This window comes from Stenella coeruleoalba (genome assembly GCF_951394435.1).
Source record: "Stenella coeruleoalba genome assembly, chromosome: 2".
NCBI lineage: Eukaryota > Metazoa > Chordata > Mammalia > Artiodactyla > Delphinidae > Stenella > Stenella coeruleoalba.
In genome coordinates this window covers 28,860,240-28,885,213 of record NC_137147.1, presented here as the reverse complement: position 1 = coordinate 28,885,213, position 24,974 = coordinate 28,860,240, and the positions used below count along the sequence as shown (strand labels likewise).

The 24,974-nt window shown below is 39.5% G+C and overlaps 1 protein-coding gene across 3 annotated transcripts in view; it reads right to left on the bottom strand.

Annotated features, from left to right (window-relative positions):
- The window catches only part of ZFYVE1 (zinc finger FYVE-type containing 1), a 74,511-nt gene that overhangs the window by 48,797 nt on the left and 740 nt on the right, over positions 1–24,974 (bottom strand). For 2 of the 3 annotated variants that reach the window (XM_079914734.1, XM_079914733.1), the window contains exon 1: positions 162–385. The exons of the other annotated variant lie outside the window; for it this stretch is intronic. The gene's annotated coding sequence lies outside the window, so the exon portion shown is untranslated. Of the gene's footprint in view, positions 1–161; positions 386–24,974 lie in introns of those variants that run through there. 3 annotated transcript variants of the gene reach the window in all.

The following is a 24,974-nucleotide window of genomic DNA, read 5'->3' as shown; positions in this document are numbered from 1 at the left end:
CCAGAGCCGAATCCATTGTTTATACCACCCCACCCCCACCTCCACCCCCGCCGCACCCGCCCCCCCTTCCTCCTGGGAAAGGAGGGAGCTCCAGGGCTAGCGCTCGTCCGGCGCAGGGCCGTGCCCTTCCCTCCCCGACCGCGGCGTCCCGGGAACCCCACCACGAAGCAGCTCTGCTGCGGCGAGGCGGCGTCGGGGGACCCCCGGGGCGCCGGTGGAGACGGGGGCTGTTCCTCAGGGCACCGGTGGATCCAGCCTCCTCTCCATCTCCACCCCCCTCCTCCTTTGCTGCCTCCCGGGCTTCCTCCTCTCCTGTTGTCAGTTAGGATCAGCTGATCTGAGTGAACTTCTTCCTGCTCGGACTAACAGGAAGGCGTGAGCAGTGCAGCCCAGTGAGGGAGGAGCGGGAGAGGTGGAGCCTGACGCCGGCGGGGGCGGAGAAGGACGCGCATAGCCTCCTGGGAAATGTAGTTCTCCGGAGGCGCGTCCTTCCCCAACTTCCCGGAAGTGAAGCCCCCCGAATGACTACAACTCCCAGTACCGAAACCGCTGCTCTTGCGCAGAGGCGGTAGAGACTGCCCTTCGAGCATTATGGGACTTGGAGTTTTTGCGGTGACTGTGGTTTCCGCAGGTTTCAGCACCTTGTTTTGGGTAGTGGCCAGAGAAGGAGTGGCGCTAAATTAGAGAACTGATGTAATATGTACTATAGGCGAGGCAAATAATTCGATTTCAAGTTACCCTTAATGCATACCATTCCTTCAGGAATGTATAAAAACAGGCAGTCTCCTCTTACCCAAGTTCATCTTGCACTAAGAAAAGACCAGAAAGAATTTATAAGAGAATATAAGTACTCTTGTGGGAGTTTTGTTTTCCCTTCAAGAGTGTTCTGCAAGCCAACCATTAATTTTTTTCCTCCATTAATTTATTTTTCTGACTTTTCCTTACATACCTGAAGAACTTCCAAATTTTCTTTTAGTTAGCGGGGGTACATTTATTCAAGTAAGCTTTCAGACTACAGTAAGGCTAATGGTTAACACCGTTATCTGGCTTTTCGTAAATGGTCTTATACTTGTTCAGTGCTTTCACTTTTTGTTTTTTTCGTTTGTTTCTTAGAACAACACCGAAAGCAAGCCTGATGTAAAGAGCACTGGTTTGAGATGCTGAAGACTGGGTGCTTGTTCTAGAAAGCTCTTGGGTAAATCATGCAACTCTCCATGAAATAAAAGGATTATATCCTGTAAACTCTGAGGTCCCTGCCAGTTTTAATGTTCTATGATTCTATCTTGATAATTGTTAACCCAGGAGAGAAAACGAAGGTTAAGTGACTTGCCAAGGTCATAAAGCAAATTATTGACAAAGCTGGGACAAGAACCCATCTCCTGACCTAAAGTGAGATAATTTTGTACGCTATGATTCAAGGGACATAGTTAGACCAATAGTAAAACCAAATCTACATAATAATGAATCAGCCATGTGTGAGGGTTATATTGCTGAAAATTATGTCTTCAAGACTGGGCAGATAGCCAACAGTGGGACTAACAGCAAAATGGTGGAGAAATGCCACATCACAAACAAGGATACTAAGACCTAAGCTATCTGTAGTACTTTACAATTTCGAAGTTTAAAGGGGAGAAGAGGAAAAGAGGGATTTTAGAAAGGAATTTAAGATAACAGGTCTTGAGCTAGGCTCTTGAGACTGGCCAGCATGGCATAAAATTTCCCTAGAAGGTTTCGTTCCTAACCTACCACTATAATTTTTTGTAGCCTTAATAGTTTGCTTCATACTCCTAATTATAAAATGAGGCTATTAATATATCCTGAGAACAAAATGGTATTTAACCCTTTTTAAAACCAACGTGCCCATTTTAAAGTACATTTTTTTAAGTTAAAATAAGAACCCCTAAAACTGTGGAAAATGGTTGCCTCCAAGGAAGGTAACTAAGGTGAGGAAAAAGAAAGACTTTAAACACAGTTATACTCTTGAAATTTCTTACTATTTAAGTGCAATATGTCAATAATGGAAAATAAACTATTTTACTTTTATTTCTTGTAATAGATCATGGGAATTATCAGATCCCTTTCAGTTGTTGGATGGTTTTACTCAGTCTCATTCTTTGTGTGCTTAGTTATTTTTTACTATGAGCTGCATTTTCCTTGGAAAATTATTTGTGGGAATTTTGAAAGCTAAGATAAAGGTTCATTCCTCCTGAGAGAATTTAGTTTTGCTTCTGCCAGTAGAGATAACTTTAAACTAGCACTGTTTGGGATTTTTTTTTTTTTAAACCACCAAGAGATGTATATTTAGGCTACATATCCCTGAGAGGGCTGGCTTATGGGTCCAGTACCCCTCTACAGCTCCCCACAATCACCCCTTCCAAGACAACTTTCTTTCAATCTGTTAGGTGGGGGTGTGTTTACTTGCAATTCACCCTTACACTGAGGTCCCGGCTTTAGAATTCCCCATTCAACCAGGCCCTGGGCTTAGCCTTCTGTCCTACTTGCCCCCTAGGCCTAGAAAAAAAAAGTTTAAGTTCTCTAGGTCCATCCATGTTGCTGCAGATGGCATTATTTCATTTTTTTTTTTTACGGCTAATATTCCATTGTGTATATGCACCACATCTTCTTTAGCCATTCTTCTGTTGATGGACACTTAGGTTGTTTCCATGTCTTGGTGATTGTAAATAGTGCTGCAATGAATATTGGGGTGCATGTATCTTTTCAAAGTATAGTTTTCTCCGGATATATGCCCAGCAGTGGGATTGCAGGATCATATGGTAACTCTGTTTTCAGTTTTTTAAGGAAACTCCATACTATTCTCCATAGTGGCTATACCAATTTACGTTCCCACCAACAGTGTAGGAGGGTTCCTTTTTCTTCATACCCTCTCCAGTATTTAATATTTGTAGACTTTTTGATGATGGCCTTTCTAATGGGTTTGAGGTGATACCTCATTGTAGTTTTGATTTGCATTTCTCAAATAATTAGCAATGTTAAGCATTTTTTTTCGTGTGCCTGTTGGCCATCTGTATGTCTTCTTCAGAGAAATGTCTATTTAGATCTTCTGCCCATTTTATTTTATTTATTTTTTTTGCTGTATGCGGGCCTCTCACTGTTGTGGCGTCTCCCGTTGCGGAGCACAGGCTCCGGACGCGCAGGCTCAGCGGCCATGGCTCATGGGCCCAGCCGCTCCGCGGCATGTGGGAATCTTCCCGGACCAGGACACGAACCCGCGTCCCCTGCATCGGCAGGCGGACTCCCAACCACTGCGCCACCAGGGAAGCCCTCTGCCCATTTTCTGATGGGTTGTTTTTTTGATATTGAGCTGTATGAGCTGTTTGTATATTTTGGAGATTAATCTCTTGTCAGTCACATTGTTTGAAAATATTTTCTCCCATTCTGTAGGTTGTCTTTTCATTTTGTTTATGCTTTCCTTTGCTGTGCAGAAGCTTTTAAGTTTAATTAGGTCTCATTTGTTTATTTTTAGTTTTATTTCCATTACTCTAGGAGACGGATCCAAAAAAATATTTCTGTGATTTATGTCAAAAAGTGTTCTGCCTATGTTTTCCTCTAGGAGTTTTATAGTACCCAGTCTTACATTTAGGTCTTTAATCCATTTTGTTTATTTTTGTATATGGTGTTAGAGAATGTTCTAATATCATACTTTTTTTTTTTTCTTGCGGTACGCGGGTCTCTCACTGTTGTGGCCTCTCCCGTTGTGGAGCACAGGCTCTGGATGCGCAGGCTCAGCGGCCATGGCTAACGGGCCCAGCCGCTCCGCGGCATGTGGGATCTTCCCGGACCGGGGCACGGACTCGTGTCCCCGACATCGGCAGGCGGACTCTCAACCACTGCGCCACCAGGAAAGCCCTAATATCATTCTTTTACATGTAGTTGTCTAGTATTCCCAGCACTACTTGTTGAAGAGACTGTCTTTTCTCCATTGTATATTCTTGCCTCCTTTGTCATAGATTAATTGACCATAAGTGCATGGGTTTATCTAGAGATTATCATATTAAGTGAAGTAAGCCAGACAGAGAAAGACAAATATTATATGGTATCATTTATATGTGGAATCTAAAAACAGAAAAGAAAAGATACAAATGAACTTGTGTACAAGACAGAAATAGACCCACAGACATAGAAACAAACTTATGGTTACCAAAGAGGAAAGGAGAGGAGGGATAAATTATGAGGTTAGAATTAACACATACACACTACTATACATAAAATAGATAACCAACAAGGACCTACTGCATAGCACAGGGAACTATACTCAATATTTTGTAATAAGCAATCAGGGAAAAGAATCTGAAAAAGTGTATATATATATATATATATATATATATATATATATATATATATAACTGAATCATTGTGCTGTATACCTGAAACTAACATGACATTGTAAACTCAACTGTACTTTAATACATAAATAAATAAAATAAAAATTATATATTTTCAAGGAGCCCTGAAAACAATAAAAGAATAAAACTGGATATGAAAAAAAAAAGCCATATAAGAGAAAGACAAAAAAAAAATGTTTAAGTTCTCAAGTAAGACATGTGCCCTAGGGTAAAAGTAACATCATTGCTCTATTTACTCTCTGGATCCTGCCTTCACCTAGATTTTGGTCTGATTTTTCCATGTCTTCTTATTGATTCTTCACTATTTTACCAGCATTTTTCATTGTTTCCAGTAGGCTGGCCAATTTGCCATATTATGAGCCATTATACAAAAAAGAACAGTCAAGCTAGTGGTTAGCTCACGGAGGAGCCAATATGATCAGGGCACATGATGGACATCTGCGTGTTTGTTGGCAGTGTTCTACTCTTTTTTTAATTATTATTCAAACAGAAAGTCACAGGCAGTGTTCTACTCTTGACCTTTGTGGTGGTTGCACCAATGTTCACTTGATACTTTTGCTTTAAACAATTTATATGTTTTTCATACTTTCCATTTGCATATCTCACCATATAAAATAAAATTTTAAATTTTTTAATTAGAAAAACATGAATAAAGTAAAAGGTGACTGGAAAGTAGAATCTACAAGGTAAGCAAACCAAGCTTTTGGACTTAATAATTTCCTTAGGTCACTCAACACAGCATTTTAAAGGTCTTAACCACAATAGGACGTACAAAACAAGTAGAAGAAAGGTTTTCAGGTTTGTCCCCTTCAACTTCCCCCATAAAAGGAGTCCTCAGTACAAACACACACACACACACACACACACACACACACACACACACACACAACCACTGGTCTTTAGCTATTAAAATACACACTCCTAAATTGTGTGGCTACATCCAGGTATCCTGTGTGGATTAAGCTGTCTGTTTCCCAAATGGTGCAAAGGGATGGCATTCATTTCCTTGGTAAGTTTGTTAGGGCCAGATCCACCCTTCGGCCTTGCAGACACAGAAATTTGATTTTATCACCCACCTAGATGGATCCATCTCTTAGCGGTAGACACACACTAAGTTTACCAGGCTGAGGATGCCAAGCCAATAGTTTACAGTGACATATTACTATTACCCAGACTGGAATGCTCAAAATTAACACAGCACATTTGTTCCTCTGATAATAGTCCTATAGGAGAAACCTATTGAAAAAGTGCTTGGTGAGTATAGAATCAGAACAAGAGGGAAGTATTCAAATCAGTTGAATATTTATGATAAAAGGCTAACATGTATAGACCTCCTGTTAGAGATAGTCTCTACCTATGGAACCAGAATAATTGAATTCCTCTAAAGTTACCTTTCTGGACTTCCCTCGTTGTGCAGTGGTTAAGAATCTGCCTGCCAGTGCAGGAGGCACGGGTTCGAGCCCTGGTCCGCGAAGATCCCACATGCCGCCGAGCAACTAAGCCCGTGCGCCACAACTACTGAGCCTGCGCTCTGGAGCCCGCAAGCCACAGCTACTGAGCCTGTGAGCCACAACTACTGAAGGCCACATGCCTAGAGCCCATGCTCCGCAACAAGAGAAGCCACCGCAGTGAGAACCCCCCGCACCGCAACAAAGAGTTGCCCCCACTCGCCGCAACTAGAGAAAGCCCGCGCGCAGCAACGAAGACCCAACGCAACCAAAAAAAAAATATATATATATATATATGTATATATATATAAATTTACCTTTCTGCTTGACATTACATGGCTATCCACTAAGACAGAGCTTGGAAATTCACTCTGTGTAATTAAGAAGTTATTTTATTGGAAAGCTATAAGGTATCTTAGAATTGTTGAGAAGTTTGGGAAACCTGGCTCAAAAACTAGTCAAGGGAGGCAGTTAGGTGGAATCACAACCAAATTCTCACCATAGGAGGTCAAGGTGGGACACAATCATTAGCACCATATCCCCTGAAGACGTTTTCCAGTACATTCTATGCTACTGCCACCACTGCGTTCTCAGTGATGGCAACTGTGGTAGGCAGAATAATGGTCTTCCAAATATGTCCACATCCAGACCCCGACAACCTGTATACACGTTACATTACATGGCAAAAGGGACTTTGCACATGTGACTAAGATTAAGGAACTTTTTTTTTCAACTAAAAAAATTATTATTAGATTCAAAGGAAATTAAAAGGACTCTGCCAAATCGCTATAAAATTTTCTAGATGCTTCCTTTCGATTTCTGTGTTCATCTCATCAGAGACCAGTAGCCATCATTTCAGGGAGGGATGCCGGCCCCAGACCTCAGCAGGTGGAGCCACTGCCCCAGGTTTTGTTAGTTCTTTTCATCAGTCACTCAAAACTGGGCACTTCTGGGGCCCTGCCACGTACAGCACCCTGGACTAGGGTGAGGACTGGCGGGGTAAGGGAACTGGAGCTCTGGCGAAAGGATCGCCACTGTCATCGTTAGGAGCAGGAAGAAGAGGCCGGCAGGTCGCTGCTCATTCTTTGGGGGCTGCACCTGCCTCAGAGTTTTTGTTTGTTTCTTTATGTATATATATACATATATATGTATATATATATGTATATATATATACACACATTTTATATATATATATGTATATATATATGTATGTATGTATATGTATGTGTATATATGGTTTATATTTTTTTGGTTTTGGTTTTTTGGCCACACTGTGCGGCATATGGGATCTTAGTTCCCCGACTGTGGATCAAACCCACGCCCCCTGCAGTGGCAGCGTAGAGTCTTAACAACTGGACTGCTGTGGAGGTCCTGTTTCTTTTTTTTTAATATTTTAATTTTATTGGAGTATAGTTGACTTACAATGTTGTGTTAGTTTCATGTGCACAGCAAAGTGATTCAGTTATACATATATTCATTCTTTTTTACATTCTTTTCTCCTATAGGTTATCACAGAATATTGAGTAGAGTTCCCTGTGCTATACAGTGGGTCCTTGTTGGTTATTTATCTTATATATAGTAGTGTGTTTATGTTCTTCCCATAAGTTTAAGGACCTTGAGATAGGAAGATTAGCCTGCATTATCCAGGTGGGCCCAATTTAATCACAGAGCAGAGAACCTTTCCCAGCTGTGGTCAAAGACAAATGTGATGACAGAAGGAGTCAGAGTTGCTGACTTTGAAAATGGAGAAAGGGTGCCATGAGCCAAGGAATGCTGGGAGCCTCTCAGAGTTAGGAAAGGTAAGGAAACAGATTATCCCCTACAGCCTCGGAAAGGAACACAGTCCTGCCAACAACTTGATTTCAGCCCAGGGATACCTATATCTGACTTCTGACATGTAAAACTGTAAGATAATAAATCTATGTTGTTTTAGCCAATAATTTTGTGGTAATTTGTTACAGCAGCCACAGAAAACTAATACAGCAGTGCTGCTGTGAATAATTTCTTAACTGTCTCTGCATCTTTATATATCTCTCAAGCTTCAAAATCCTAGGCAGGAAATCTACTTGGCTCACATGGATCACATATTTGTGGCCTGAATGTAAGGAAAGTGGAGAGAGGGAGGATCTTTTCTCTTGAGTTCTGGAGTAGGAGGCATGATATAGTGGGAGACTACCTACAAATAGGAAAGGAGGTGGGATGTTGGACTGCAAAATAACAACAAGTGTCCAAAAGAGGCAATCCTATATTTTACTAAGAGGACTTTGCTTTTTCTATACTTAAATGGATTACTTACTCTACTCTAGTTGGTAGTTTTTAAATATGATAATATATTTCATCAGATTATGAGTGAGTTCACTGACCTATGAGCTATATTTTCCTTCCAGTAGTTAAGGCAGAAATTGCAAAGCAAACTACCTTAATCAATAAAAGAAATGTACTGGCTCACATAACTGAAAAATCTGGTGATCATAATTTCTGCCAAGTCTCAATCTTGGAGTCAAATAGCATGCTCAGGACCTTGTTTCCTTCTCTATTTCTCAACTTTGAGAAATTCACTCAACTAATTTTTGACAAAGTTGCAAAAGCAATTCATTTACAGGAAGGACAAGTCTTTCCTTTATCCTAGAGGAAGGATGGTGCTGGAGTAATTGGACAAAAAATAGGCAAAAAATAACCTCAACCTGAATCTCATACCTTACACAAAAATTCATTCAAAACTGATCATAGATTTAAAAGTAAAATGCAAAACTATAAAACTTTAAGAAGAAAACATATGAGAAAAATGTCAAGATCTAGGCTAGGTGAAGAGTTCTTAGACATGATAGCAAAAGCACAATTCATAAAAGAGAAAATTGATAAAATTAGATGTTAACAAATTAAAACTTTTTTCTCTGTTTAAAAGGTACTAGAGGGCGCTTCCCAGGTAGCACAGTGGCTAAGAATCCACCTGCCAATGCAGGGGACACGGGTTTGAGCCCTGGTCCGGGAAGATCCCACATGCCGCCGAGCAACTAAGCCCGTGCTCCACAACTACTGAGCCTGCGCTCTAGAACCTGCAAACCACAAATACTGAGCCCGCGTGCCATAACTACTGAAGCCCGCATGCCTAGAGCCTGTGCTCCGCAACAAGAGAAGCCACCACAATGAGAAGCCCGCGCACCACAACGAGTAGCCCCCGCTCGCCGCAACTAGAGAAAGCCTGCACACAGCAACAAAGACCCAACGCAGACAAAAAGAAATAAATTAATTTTTTTTTTTAAAAAAAGGCACTAGAGGACTTCCCTCATGGCACAGTAGTTAATAATCTGCCTGCCAATACAGGGAACATAGGTTCGATCCCTGGTCCGAGAAGATCCCACGTGCCACAGAGCTGCTAAGCCCATAAACCACAACTACTGAGCCTGTGCTCTAGAGTCCACAAGCCACAACTACTAAGCCCGTGTGCCACAGCTACTGAAGCCCACACGCCTAAAGCCGAGCTCCACAATAAAGACGAGCCACCGCAATGAGAAGCCCGAGCACCACAACAAAGAGGAGCCCCTGCTTGCCGCATCTAGAGAAAGCTTGCACGCAGCAATGAAGACCCAACACAGCCAAAAAACATTAATTAATTAAAAAAAAATACACTATCTCAAATGAAAGATATACTGTATAGGATTAACAACAGATTAAACACCACAGAGGGTGGAAAACATAGCCATAGAAGGTACTTAATATGAAACACTGGAAGAAAAATGACTGGAAAAAAAAATGAACAGAGCATCAGCAATCTGTGGAACAATATCAAGCAATCTAGTATATGTGTAATTAAGGTCACAAAAGGAAAGGAGAGCAAGAGAAAGGACAGAAAAATATTTCAAGAAATAAATGGCCAAAAGTTTTGCAAATTTGATGAAACCTATAAACCCACAGATGGAAGCTCAATGAACCCCAAGCAGAAAAGACATGAAGAAAACCACAGCAAGGTCCTTATAATCAAATTGCTGAAAATGAGTGATAAAGAGACAATCTTGAAAATGGCCCAAGAGAAAAAAAGATACATAACAGAGAGGGGAAAAAATGATAGCAGACTTCTCATCAAAAATCATGTAAGCCAGGAAACAATGTAGCAACATCTTAAAAGTAATGAATGAAAAAAAACCTGTCAATCTAGAATTCCTTACTAGTAAATGTCTTTTATAAATGAAGGCAAAATAAAGACTTTTTCAAACAAAAGTAATCACAGAGAATTCAGAATAAGCAGACCTGCACTACAAGAAATGATAAAGAACATTATTCGGGCAAAAGGATAATGATACTAGAGGGAAATTTAGATAGATACAAAAGAATGAAGAATGATGGAAATGTCAAATATATGGATAAATATAAAAATATTTTTCCCATTGTTAAAATATTTTAAAAAGATAATTGTTTATAATAAAAACAATAACAATGTATCATGGAGTTTATAACATAGTTTATAAAGTAAAATGTAGGAAAATAATACCACAAAGGATGGGAGAGAAGATGGAAGTATGCAGTGGTAAATTCTATATAAATGGTATTACATTTTTTGAAGTTAGAGTATGATAAGTTAGCAATATATATTGTGAACCCCAGATCAACTAAAAAACAAAACAAAGATGTATAGCAGATAAGCCAATGTCAGCAAGAAATTTGAATAATAAAATGTACTCAATCCAAAGTAAGATAAGATGGGAAAAGAAGTAAAGGACACACAGAACAAGTAGAAAACAAATAGCAAGATGTCATATGTAAACCCAGCCATGATGAAAATCACATTAAATGTAAATGGTTTAAACACTGCAGTGAAAAGGCAAAAATTGTCCAACTGGATAAAAAAAGCAAGGTCCAACTATATGCCATCTACAAGAAACACACTTTAAGGGTAAAGACATAGAGTAAAAGGATTTAAAAAGTTATACTATGAAAACATTAATCAAAACAAACCTGCAATGGCCACATTAATATCAGACAAAGAAAATTTTAGAATAAGAAATATTATCAGGTTTAGAAAGAGACATTTCATCAAGAGGACATAGGCGTTCACCTAATAACAGAACTTCAAAATACATAAAGCAAAAATTGAAAGAACTGGAAGGAGGAATAGACAAATCCACAAATAGAGCTGGAGATTTCTATACTCCTGACAGTAATTAATACAAGTAGGAAGGAAATCAGTAAGAATAGGGAAGACTTGAACAACATTATCAACCAACTTGGCATTCCCAACGACAGAAAAATATACCTTCTTTTCAAGTGCACACAGGCTATTCATCAAGATAGATCATGTTAGGCAGTAAAATAAAAAGTATTGAAATCATATAAAGTGTTTTCTCTAACCACAATGGAATTAGCTAGAAATCTGTATCTGAAATATAAGTGGAAAATCCCTAAATATTTGGAAATTAAACAATACACTTCTAAACAACACTTTGGTCAAAGAAGCCACAGGGAAATTAGAAAGTATTCTGGGCTGAATGAAAATGAAAACACAACAAATAAAGACAATGCTTAGAGAGAAATTTGTAGGATATAATGCTTGTCTCAGAAAAGAATAAAGGTCTCAGAGCAATTATTTAGGCTATCATCTGGAACTAGAGAACAAGAGGAAGTTAAATACAAAATAAACAGAGAGAAGAAAATAATTAAGATAGAGCAGAAACGATGACATAGAAAACAATAGAGAAAATAATCCAAAAGATGGATCTTTGACAAGATTTTTTAAAATTGATAAATTTATATCTAGACTTACCCCAAAAAGAGAGAAAAGACACAAATACCGTTACAGAAATGGAAACGAAAATCACTACAAATCCTAATATAATAAAAGAATAATAAAGAAATATTATTAATAACTTTATGTTATTATAAATTCAACTACTTACAAGAAATGGCCAGTTCCTTAAAGGACACAAACTGCCAAACATGACTCAAGGAAAAACATAACTGGAATAACCCTTTATCTATTAAGATGAATTTTAGTTTAAAACCTTCTCACAAGGACAATTCCAAGACCAGATGGCTTTGCTGCTGAATTCTACCAAACACTTAAGGAAGAAACAATACCAATTCTACACAAATTCTTCCAGAGGATAGAAGAGGAAACACTTCCCAACTCATTTTTTAAAATTTAGGCATAATTGGCATATAACATTATATTAGTTTCGGGTGTACAACATAATGATTGGATATGTGTATACATTATAAAATAATCACCACGATAAGTCTAGTTAATATCTATCGCCATATATAGCTACAAAATTTTCTTTCTTTTTATTTATTTATTTATTTATTTTTGGCTACACCACGCAGCTTGTGGGATCTTAGTTCCCCAGTCAACTAGGGATCGAACCTGGCACCTCGGCAGTGAAAGCGCAGAGTCCTAACAGCTGGACCTACAGGGAATTCCCCCAATTTTTTTTTTTTTTTTTTTTTTTTGCGGTACGCGGGCCTCTCACTGTTGTGGACTCTCCCGTTGCGGAGCACAGGTTCTGGACGCGCAGGCTCAGCGGCCATGGCTCACGGCCCCAGCCGCTCTGCGGCATGTGGGATCTTCCCGGACTGGGGGCACGAACCCGTGTCCCCTGCATCGGCAGACGGACTCTCAACCACTGCGCCACCAGGGAAGCCCCCCCAAATTTTTTTTGTTATAGTGAAAAAGTTTAACACTTACTTTAAGCTTTCAAATACGCAATACAGTATTATTTACTATAGTCACAATGTTGTATTCAGTACATTACATCCCCATGATTTATTTATTTTATAACTAAAAGTTTGTACTTTGGACCCCCTTCACCCATTTTGCCCACCCCCCAGTCTCCAACTCTGGCAGCCACCAATCCATTCTCTGTATCTTGGAGCTTGGTCCTGTTTTCTTTTGTTTTTTAGATTCCACACAAAAGTGAGAGCATACAGTGTTCATCTTTCTCTGTCTGATTTATTTCACCTAGCATAGTGCCTTCAAGGTCCATCCATGTTGTCACAAGTGGCAAAATTTCATTATTTTTATGGCTGAAAAATATACCATTATTTATGTATCTCACATATTTTTTATCTATTCATCCATCGATGAACATTTAGGTTGTTTCCATATCTTTAGGTTGTTTCCATGCTGCAGTGAACATGGGGGGGCATATATCTTTTTGAATTAGTGTTTTCATTTTCTTCCAATAAATACTCAGAAGTGGAATTTCTGGATCCTATGGTAGTTCTACTTTTAATTTTTTTGGAAACTTCATACTGTTTTCCATAGTGGCTGCACCTATTTACAGTCCCACCAACAGTGCACAAGGGCTCTCTTTTCTCCACATCCTCACTAACATTTGCTATCCCTTGTCTTTTTGATAATAGCCATTCTCACAGGTGTGAGGTGATGGTGAGGTGGTCTTGATTTGCATTTCCCTGATGATTAGTGATGAGCGTGTTTTCATGAACCTGTTGGCCATCTGTAGGGCCTTCTTTGGAAAAATGTCTATTCAGATATTCTGTGCATTTTTTAATTGTATCTGTTTGTTGTTGTTATTGAGTTGTATGAGTTCTTTATGTATTTTGGATATTAATCCCTTATCAGATATATGATTTGCAAATATTTTCTCCTGTTCAGTAGGTTACCTTTTAATTTCATGGATGGTTTCTTTTGCTGTGCAGAAACCTTTTAGCTTCATGAAGTCCTACATGTTTATTTTTGCTTTTGTTGCCTTTGTTTTTGGTGTCAGATCCAAAACATCATTGCTAAGACTGATGTCAAGTAGTTTACCAGCTATGTTTTCTTCCAGGAGTTTTATGGTCTCAGGAGAAAATAATTCCACTTACAATAATATCAAAAAGAATAAACTACCTTGGAATAAAGTTATCCATGGAGATGCAACACTTATACACTGAAAACAACAAAATGTTATTGAAAGAAATTAAAGAAGACATGGGACTTCCCTGGCGGCGCAGTGGTTAAGAATCTGCCTGCCAATGCAGGGGACACAGGTTCGATCCCTGGTCCAGGAAGATCCCACATGCCATGGATCAACTAAGTCCATGTGCACTCTAGAGTCCACATGCCACAACTACTGAGCCCATGCACTGCATCTACTGAAGCCTGCGCACTCTAGAGCCTGTGCTCCAGAACAAGAGAAGCCACCACAGTGAGAAGCCCGTGCACCAGAATGAAGAATAGCCCCTGCTCACCGCAAATAGAGAAAGCCCGCGTGCAGTAATGAAGACTCAACACAGTCAAAAAATAAATAAAAAATTTTAAAACATTAAAGACATGAGTAAGTGGAAAGATATCCTGTGTTCATGGATTGAAAGACTTAATATTGTTATGATGCCAATACTCCCCAGATTGATCCACAGATTCAATGAAATTTCTATCAAAATTCCAAACACTTTTTTCTGTAGAAGTGGACAGCTGATCTTAAAATTCGGGAACCCCATGTAGCAGTCTTGAAAGTCCTAAAAAGAACAAAGCTGGAGTACTCACACTTCCTGACTTCAAAACTTATTACAAAGATACAATGATCAAAACAGTGTGGTACTGGTATAAGATAGACGTATAGATCAAAGGAATATAATTGAGAGTCTATAATTAAACCCACCCATCTACTGTCAATTGATTTTCTACAAGGGTTCCAGGACTATTCAATGGAGGAAAGAATAGTCTTTCAACAAGTGGTGTGGGATAATTGGATATCCACATGCAAAAGAACAGACCTAGGGAATCTGGACTCCTATATTACAACATATACAAAAGTTAACTCAAATGAATCCAAGACTTAAATGTAAAAGCTAAAACAACAAAACTTTTATTAAAAATATAAGTATAATCAGAATTTCCTGGCAGTCCAGTGGTGAGGACTTGGCGCTTGCACTGCCATGGGCCTGGGTTCAGTCCCTGATTGGAGAAGTAAGATCTCACAAGGCCTGCTGTGTGGCCAAAAAAAGAGTAAAAATACAGGTATAAATCCACATGAATTTGTGCTAAGGTCTGAATGTTTATGTCCCCCCAAAATTCACATGGTGATATCTTAATCCCCAAAAGTGATGATATTAATAGGATATTGATAGGCGGGGCATTTAGAAGGTGATTAGGTCATGAGGGTGGAGCCCTCATGAATGGGATTCGTGCTCTTATAGAACAGATCCCACACAGCTTTCTAGCCCCTTTCTGCCATGTAAGGACATAAGTCTGCAACTAGCAGGAGTGCTCTCACCTGGCCATGCTCGTACCCTGATGTTGACTTCTATCCTCCAGAACTGTGGGCAGTAAATTTCTGCTGTTCATAAAGCTACACAGTCTGTGGTATTTCGCTTCTGAGCCTGAACATACTAAGACACCTTAGATTTGGCAACAGTTTCTTAAATATGACACCAAAAGCACAAACAAACAAACGAACAAAAGGTAAATTGGACTTCATCAAAATTTAAAATTTTGTGCATCAAAGGATGCTGTAAAGAAAGTGAAAAGACAACTCACAGAATGGAAAAAAAATTTGCAAATCATATATCTGATGAGTCTTATATTCAGAATACATAAAGAATTCTTAAAACTTAATAATAAAAAGTCAAATAGGAGGCTTCCCTGGTGGCACAGTGGTTAAGAACCCACCTGCCAATGCAGGGGACACATGTTCAAGCTCTGGTCTGGGAGGATCCCACATGCCGCGGAGCAACTAAGCCTGTGCGCCACAACTACTGAGCCTGCGCTGTAAAGCCCAAGAGCCACAACTACTGAGCCTGTGTGCCACAACTACTGAAGCCCACGCACCTAGAGCCTGTGAGCTCTGCAACAAGAGAAGCCACCGCAATGAGAAGCCCGTGCACCGCAATGAAGAGCAGCCCGCACTCGACACAACTAAAGAAAGCATGCGTGCAGCAACGAAGACCCAATGCAGCCAAAAATAAATAAAGTAAAAAAGTCAAATAACCCAATTTAAAAAGGGCAAAGTATGTAAATAGACGTTTCTCCAAATAAGATACACATATGGCCAACAAGCACGTGGACAGATGCTCATTAGAGAAGCTCAAATCAAAACCCAATGAGAGGGCTTCCCTGGTGGCGCAGTGGTTGAGAGTCCGCCTGCTGATTCAGGGGACACGGGTTCGTGCCCCGGTCCGGGAAGATCCCACATGCCGCGGAGCGGCTGGGCCCGTGAGCCATGGCCGCTGAGCCTGCGCATCCGGAGCCTGTGCTCCGCAACGGGAGAGGCCACACACAGTGAGCGGCCCGTGTACCGCAAAAACAAACAAACAAACAAACAAACCCCAATAAGATACCACTTCACATCCACTAGGACAGGTATAATTAGGGAAAAAACCCAGAGAATAACAAGTACTGGCAATTGGAATCCTCAAACTTTGCTGGTGGGGATGTAAAATGGTGTAGCTGCTGCGGAAAACAGTTTGATATTTCCTTAAAATGTTAAACATAAAGCTACCATATAATCCCACAATTCCACTCTCAGATATATATCCAAGAGAATAGAAAATATGTGTTCAAACAAAATTTGTACACAAATGTATATAGTACCATTATTCACAGTGGAAACAATTCAAATGTCCATCAACTGATAAATGGATAAATAAAATCTGGCATATCCATACAACAGCATGTTATTCAGCCATAAAAAGGAATGAAGTACTGTCACATGTTTTAAATGGATGAAACTTCACAACATGTCGAGCGAAAGAAGCGAAGCGCAAATCATATTCTATATTTCTGTTTATAGGAAGTGCTCAGAATAGGCAAATCGAGAGACAAAAAGCCGATTAGTGGTTGCCAGGGGCTGTGGGGAGCAGGTAATAGGGAGTGACTGCTCAACGTACAGTGTTTTATTTGGGGGTATGAAAATATTCTGGAATTAGTGGTGATTGTTGTACAACATTGTGAGTACACTAAACGCCACTGAATTGTAGACCTAAGAATGTTTAAAATTGTGAATTTTATATAAATTCTACTTTTAAAACAAAACAAAGCAATAGAGGAGACAATAATGAGTGTAGTGTCGCCTAAGTTGAGTTTGAGGTGCCCAGGAAATATCCTAATGGAGATACTCAGTAGGTAGCTGGCCAGTAAGAGAAGGGAATTCATGTGATCTACGCTACAGATATAGATCTGGGAATAGATCTATATATGTAGATTTATTGTTGAAGCCCTAAGAGTAGATGAGTCGGCTGTGGAATCACGTAGCGTAAGAAGAGATGAATGCCTGCAACAGGACACTGAGGAGGATCAACATTTTAAGATATGAGAATAAGAAGAGGACCCTCCGAAGCAGATTGAGAAGGAGGAAGCAGGGTGCTAGGAGGAAGAGTCTGGGACATAGAAACCAAGGAAAAAGGATTTGTCAAAGGTAGTGGTCAGGCGGTTCCCTGGTGATCAAGTGGTTAGGATTCGGCACTTTTACTGCCTTGGCCTGCCTTCAATCACTGGTCAGAGAACTGAGATCTCACAGGCTGTGTGGCGCGGTCAAAAAAAAAAAAAGGTAGTGGTCAGAGGTGTTAAATACTAGAGGAGTAAAATAAGATAAAGGCTAGGACTTCCCTGGTGGTCCAGTGCTTTAGACTCTGCGCTTCCAATGCAGGGGGTGTGGGTTCCATCCCTGGTTGGGGAAATAGGATCCCACATGCCATACTGCGAGGCCAAAAAAAAAAAAAGACTAAGAAACGTCCATTGGACTTAGCAAAAAAGTAGGCATAGTTTCATTGAACTGGTGGGGAACAGGTTGAGATAACAGTTGTAGGATAAGATACCTTCACTAGGGGAAGTCAGGGAAATGTAAGTTAAACTAAATTAAATGTCATTGTCTCCCATTAGAGCCAGTGTATATATATGTATATGTATACATGTGTATTTAAGTTTAAACTATTTGTAGAAAAGTAATTGGTATAGCCCGTTTGAAGAAGGGTGGTATCTATTCAAATTTAGAAATTAGCATACCCTTCCACCTTTCCTTTCCACTCCTAGGTATCAGCCCTAGAGAATTATGGACACATATTTTGAAGGAAACATGTATAAAGATGGTAATTGCAAGACTGTTTAAATGCATACAAATTGGAAACAAATGTTCATAAATAAATGATTAAAAAAAAACTGTATAGTAGACTATGGTTGCCTTCTCAGTATCCATTTCCCTCCTCTTTTCTAACATAATTCTAATTTTGTCCAAATAGCCACATTTCTCCAGCACAGACCTTAGATTTCAGAGAAAGCCAACCTCACTCTTATGTCAACGGATAGGCTTGATTTTCTAAGGGTATTTGCATCTATCTTGCCAATTATTATTTTAGGCAAGAACAAGAAACTTAGTTTAGGATGTGATTCAATTCAGGTTCCTGGGGCTTCTAGAAAGTTCTCTTTTGACCTTCCAGAAGAAATTCTGACCATAAACAAAATGAAAAGACAACCTACGAACTGAGAGAAAACATTTGCAAACAATGCGACCGACAAGGGCTTAATTTCCAAAAAATACAAACAGCTCATATAATTCAATAACAAAAAAACAAATAACCCAATCAAAAAATGGGCAGAAGACCTAAATAGACATTTCTCCAAAGAAGACATACAGATGGCCAAGAAGCACATGAAAAGCTACTCAACATCATTAATTATTAGAGAAATGCAAATCAAAACTACAATGAGGTACCTCCTCACACCAGTCAGAATGGCCATCATTAAAAAGTCTACAAATAATAAATGTTGGAGAGGGTGTGGAGAAAAGGAAACCCTCTTGCACTGTTGGTGGGAATGTAAATTGATACAGCCACTATGGAGAACAGTATGGAGCTTCTCTAAAAAACTAAAAGTAGAGTTGCCATATGATCCAGCAATCCCACTCCTGGGCATATACCCGGACAAAACTATAATTTGAAAAGATACATGCACCTCTATGTTCATATGTTCATAGCAGCACTATTTACAATAGCTAAGACATGGAAACAACCTAAATGTCCATTGACAGATGAATGGATAGACTATGTGATATATATATATATGTATGTATATATATATATATAAAATATATATATAAAACATGGAAATATTACTCAGCCATAAAAAGGAATGAAATAATGCCATTTGCAGCAACATGGATGGACCTAGAGACTATCATACTCAGCGAAGTAAATCAGAAAGAGAGTACTTCCCTGGTGGCGCAGTGGTTAAGAATCTGCCTGCCAATGCAGGGGACATGGGTTTGAGCCCTGTTCCAGAAAGATCTCACATGCCACAGAGCAACTAAGCCCCTGCGCCACAACTACTGAGCCTGTGCTCTAGAGCCCACGAGCCACAACTACTGAGCCTGTGTGCCACAACTATTGAAGCTCACTCACCTAGAGCCCGTGCTCTGCAACAAGAGAAGCCACCACAGTGAGAATCCCCCGGCAACGAACACCCAACGCAGCCAAAAATAAATTTTTTAAAAAATCAGAAAGAGAAAGACAAATACCATATGACATCACTTATAAGTGGAATCTAGAATATGACGCTAATGACCATATCTATGAAACAGAAACAGACAGACACAGAGAACAGACTGTGGTTGCCAAGGGGGGTGGGGGTGGGGGAGGGGGAGGGAAGGATTGGGAGTTTGGGATTAGCAGGTGCAAACTATTATACATAGAATGAATAAACAACAAGGTCCTATTGCATAGCACAGGGGACTATATGCAATATCCTGTGACAAACCATAATGGAAAAGAATATGAAAAAATATATATATATATGTATAACTGAATCACTTTGCTGTACAGCAGAAATTAACAAACCATTGTAAATCAACTATACTTCAATAAAATTTTTTTAAAAAAGAACTTCTGAAATCCACTTATACTTTCTCCTAAATTAAAAAGCACGTGGGCTCAAAGTAGCCGTGTATGCCCATAAGGTGAGCTAGCCTTAGAACAAGGCCCCCATTGTAGACGGTAGGGCAGAGAGGTAGGAAAAAATAAAGACAGGAAGAACCTCATTCTTGATAAAATTACTGAGGTTCTGGATCACTTAGCCCTGAAGGGCAGCCTAGCTAGTCTTTCTGCTGAATGGGCCAGTACATTTCCTTACTGGCTAAGCCAGGTTGAGTAAGTTGTTTGTTTCTTGTTTTTGAAAACTTTCTAGTCCAGACATTATGACACAACTGTATTATGGAATACAATGCAGCAGTTTTAAAGGCAGATTTCTGGGCTTCCCTGGTGGTGCAGTGGTTGAGAATCTGCCTGCCAATGCTGGGGACATGGGTTCAAGTCCTGGTCCGGAAAGATCCCACATGCCGCGGAGCAACCAAGCCCGTGTGCCACAACTACTGAGCCTGTGTGCCACAACTACTGAGCCTGTGTGCTGCAACCACTGAAGCCCGCGTACCCAGAGCCCATGCTCCGCAACAAGAGAAGCCACCACAATGAGAAGCCCGCACACCGCAACAAAGAGTAGCCCCCGTTCGCCACAATTAGAGAAAGCCCGTGCGCAGCAACAAAGTCCCAACATAGCCAAAAATAAGTAAATAAATAAATAAATTTATAAAAAAAGAAAAAAAAACATTAAACAAAACAAAACATTGAAGCTACCTATATGTTCTTTTCCAATCTCCACCTTTGCTCTCTCCAAAAGGGATACAGTAATTCCAAGAGGTAACCACTACCCTGAATTTTTCATTAATTTTTTTAAAGTATAGTTTTACCACATATGTTTTTTTAAACAATAGATTCTTATACCATTTTTTCAATTCTTATTTTATTTATTTATTTTTGGCTGCGTTGGGTCTTCATTGCTGCATGCAGGCTTTCTCTAGTTGCGGTGAGCAGGGGCTTCTCTTGTTGCGGAGCATGGACTCTAGGCGTGCAGGCTTCAGTAGTTGTGGCACGTGGGCTCAGTAGTTGTGGCTTGCAGGCTCTAGAGCGCAGGCTCAGTAGTTGTGGTGCATGGGCTTAGTTGCTCTGAGGCATGTGGGATCTTCCCGGACCAGGGTTCAAACCCGTGTCCCCTGCATTGGCAGGTAGATTCCTAACCACTGCACCACCAGGGAAGCCCTTTTTATATCTTTTTTTTTTTTTTAATTTTTGGCCGTGTCACGTGGCACGTGGGATCTTAGTTTCCTGACCAGGGATCGAACTCGTACCCCCTGCAGTGGAAGCATGGATTCTTAACCACTGGACCACCAGGGAAGTCCTAGGTTCTTATACCATTTTCAAATCTTTATAGTAATGGTATCATACAATATACAGACTTATGACTTTTTTTACTCAACACATCATGTGTGTAACTGTAGTTTATTCATTCTATTTTTATACAATGCTCATTATGTGAATTTTTGAAAATATGTATATTTATTCTCCTGTCAGACATTTGAGTACTTTCCATTATTTTTTTCCTTTATGAACAATGGTGCCATGGACATTCTTTTTTTTTACATCTTTATTGGGGTATAATTGCTTTACAATGGTGTTTTAGTTTCTGCTTTATAACAAAGTGAATCAGTTATACATATACATATGTTCCCATATCTTTTCCCTCTTGCGTCTCCCTCCCTCCCACCCTCCCTATCCCACCCCTTCAGGCAGTCACAAAGCACCGAGCTGATCTCCCTGTGCTATGTGGCTGCTTCCCACTAGCTATCTACCTTACGTTTGGTAGAGTATATATGTCCATGCCTCTCTCTCGCTTTGTCACAGCTTACCCTTCCCCCTCCCCATAACCTCAAGTCCATTCTCTAGTAGGTCTGTGCCTTTATTCCTGTCTTACCCCTAGGTTCTTCATGACAGTTTTTTTTCTTAAATTCCATATATATGTGTTAGCATACGGTATTTGTCTTTCTCTTTCTGACTTACTTCACTCTGTATGACAGACTCTAGGTCTATCCACCTCATTACAAATAGCTCAATTTCGTTTCTTTTTATGACTGAGTAATATTCCATTGTATATATGTGCCACATCTTCTTTATCCATTCATCCGATGATGGACACTTAGGTTGTTTCCATCTCCGGGCTATTGTAAATAGAGCTGCAATGAACATTTTGGTACATGACTCTTTTTGAATTATGGTTTTCTCAGGGCCCAGTAGTGGGATTGCTGTGTCATATGGTAGTTCTATTTGTAGTTTTTTAAGGAACCTCCATACTGTTCTCCACAGTGGCTGTATCAATTTACATTCCCACCAGCAGTGCAAGAGGGCTCATGGACATTCTTGAACATGTGTCCTGGTTCATATATGCAAAGGTTTCTCTATAAAATTAAGAGTGGAACTCTTGGGTCTTAGGCAAAGCACTTGCTTTATTTTTCTAGGTTATACTAAAATAGTTGTATCAATATACATTTCCACCAACAATCCCTAAGTGTTCCTGTTATTCTACATCCTTGTATTATTGGACTTCTTATTTTGTACCAATGAAATGACTTTAAAATGATATCTCACTATGGTATTAGCATTTCTATGATTACTAATAAATGGTAACAATATTCATATCTTATTCATTATTTGTCCTCCCTCTGCAGTCCTAGTTAAACATAGCTCAGGATAATACTTCCTCCTAGAAGCCTTCCCTGACTTCCCCAGATCCTCAGGCTAGCCTAAGTGCTGCTACTAATACTTTGCCTTTTTCTATCATTACATTTTAACAAATCCGCCATTTTTCAAGGCTACTTGACCATGTCTTCTTTATATCCCAAAGCATAGTCTAATTCATCATTTCATATAGAAGACTGCCCTTTTTTATACCCATTTCCTCTTCCACCCAATGTTATTACTTGTTTTTTGATAATTTTAGAAGACCTAACACAAGTATACCTCTATCTTCTATAATTATATATATATTTTAATAATGCCAAGTGACAGCAGTTTGAATTCACATAAAGTCTAAATCTTGATGACAAAGTAGCCTAAATTGGAGCTCTAGGCAGAGATGTAGACAAAAACTGATTATCTGATTGTTTAAAACTATTTTCCTATATTTTAAAGATACGCTGTGATTTTTAAAAATCTACGTATCTAGCTTGGCAATTTAAAAATGAATAAACACATGGTCCCTTCCTTGAGGGAACTCAATGTCTAATACGGAAACTATGTGACAAACAGATGACTATCATACAGGAAGCTACATGGGTAGGCGTCTGGGAGAATAGAGTTTCATCAGGATACCACCTTAGCTCCAGCAGCTCTGATGACAGCCCAGGTGCCTTGATAAGAATTCCAATAATTTCCTCTTCTCAATCCAGGGCACAAAGGTGCCTATTCTTCTGACCTGTTTTTGACATAATTCACCTACTTTCTCACCTACCACTGCATTTCTCTTTTATTTATTTATTTTGGCATGCGGGATCTTAATTCCCCAACCAGGGTTTGAACCCGCCCCTCCTGCAATGGAAGCGTGGAGTCTTAACCAATGGACTGCCAGGGAAATCCCTGCATTTCTCCTTTGCTATCAATTCATTGACTCCACTATATTTTCAGTTTAAATTGAGAGGATCTGCTTGGTCCAGCTAAAGAATGTTTTTCTCATAGGTCACCTGATATTTTGCTGACCAGTTGGCTCAGATACGGCAGTAGGAATAAGGCCAGAATGTACATAATGCCGTTAGCAATATCCAAATTAATTATCTACAGCCACATTCCTCAGCAAGGGTCTATGAGAAAAACTGCTCAGGAGGGGGTTGAGGATCATTACAAATGAATGGCTTGCCCTATGCTCTACAAGTGATATATAAATGTATTATTTAGGACTCTTTCCATTGAAGGGATAGAACACTCAGTTCAAACTGATTTAGGAAAAGGAATTTATTGGCTTACGTACCAAGAAGCCTAGAAGCATAACTGGCTTAAAGAATGGCTGAATCCATGGTTTCAAACGATATTGTCAAAAATCTCTCATCTTCTCTTAGCTCTGCTTTCTTCTGTGCTGGTTTCATTTTATCCCCACTAGTTCTAAGTTTAAATCTTCCCAGATGTAAGTTAAGTGAAAAAAGGGAGTCCTCCCCCTCTCCCCTTTAAGCATTATTCCTGATAGGATGAGGCACATAGTGTAGTGGTTGAGAGCATGGACTCAGGAACTAGGTTGGTTCCTCAATTACCTACTATTCCTATAATCTTGGGCAAGTTATTTAACCTCTTCAAGACTTAATTTTTTTTCACTGTATAACAATAGCCCCTACTTCCCTGGGTGGCTGTGAGGTTTAAAGTTGCTGATGTTTGCATGATACTTAAAATAGTGCCCGATACAATGCAAGGGCTAAATTAGCACCTCTGATTGGGTCATAAGTCCACCCCTATGTCCTAAGGGTTCTGGCTAAGGTTGGGACTTTCTATCCAAACTACAAAGATCTGGAGTAGTGGAAGCATGGTTTATTTTAAGAAATTTGGAGTGCCTTTACCAAAGGCTGGGGAATGGATGCTGGGTCAATGTAAACTACAAATGTCAACTACAGGAAAGCAAACTGTTGCTTGAGACAACTTCCCTCTCTAAGGTTTTATTTTATGATACAGAGTAACCTGAAAGGATTTCTCTGTTTATGCTTGTGGTTGTAAAAAAAAAAAAAAGGCACAAACTATTTTTATTTGCAAAATGTAACTAGCATTTGACTAGCGCTTTACTGAACAAAGTATTTTCACATGCATTAGCCAATTTAACTCCTGCAACAGCTCTGGGGAGTAGGTATTATTAACCTTTCTTAATGGTAAAAACCTAGCAAGCCGAAATACAGATGGATGTAAATTTTACAAATGGTGGTACTGTTAGCGTTTCACATTAGTCTCCCACTGCATTTTATGTTCTGTTGGTACCCATGTATAATCATTTCCTTCATTCAACATATATTTTTTGAGCCTTTGCTATGTATCAGGCATTCTTCTAGGCACTGGAGATAAACAGCAGTGAACAAAACACAATACTCGCACTCCTTAAGTTTACATTCTAGTGGGGTATGTGCAGACAAACCATAAAATAAATAAGAAAAGTGTTAGAGAGTAATATTAAACAGGAAAAGCTGATAGGAAGTATACAAATATGTTCAATTTTATATGCAGTGGTCAGTTTGTCATCTATTCTGCGTTGTTTGCAGCTCTCCCGAACAAAGATAACGTCTCCCTCCTATTTACCATACTCCCAGCACCAGGCACTCAGAGAGACAATAACTGTATACTGAATAAGTTATAAGCCTTCTGAGAAGCAAGCAGTTGGGAAACA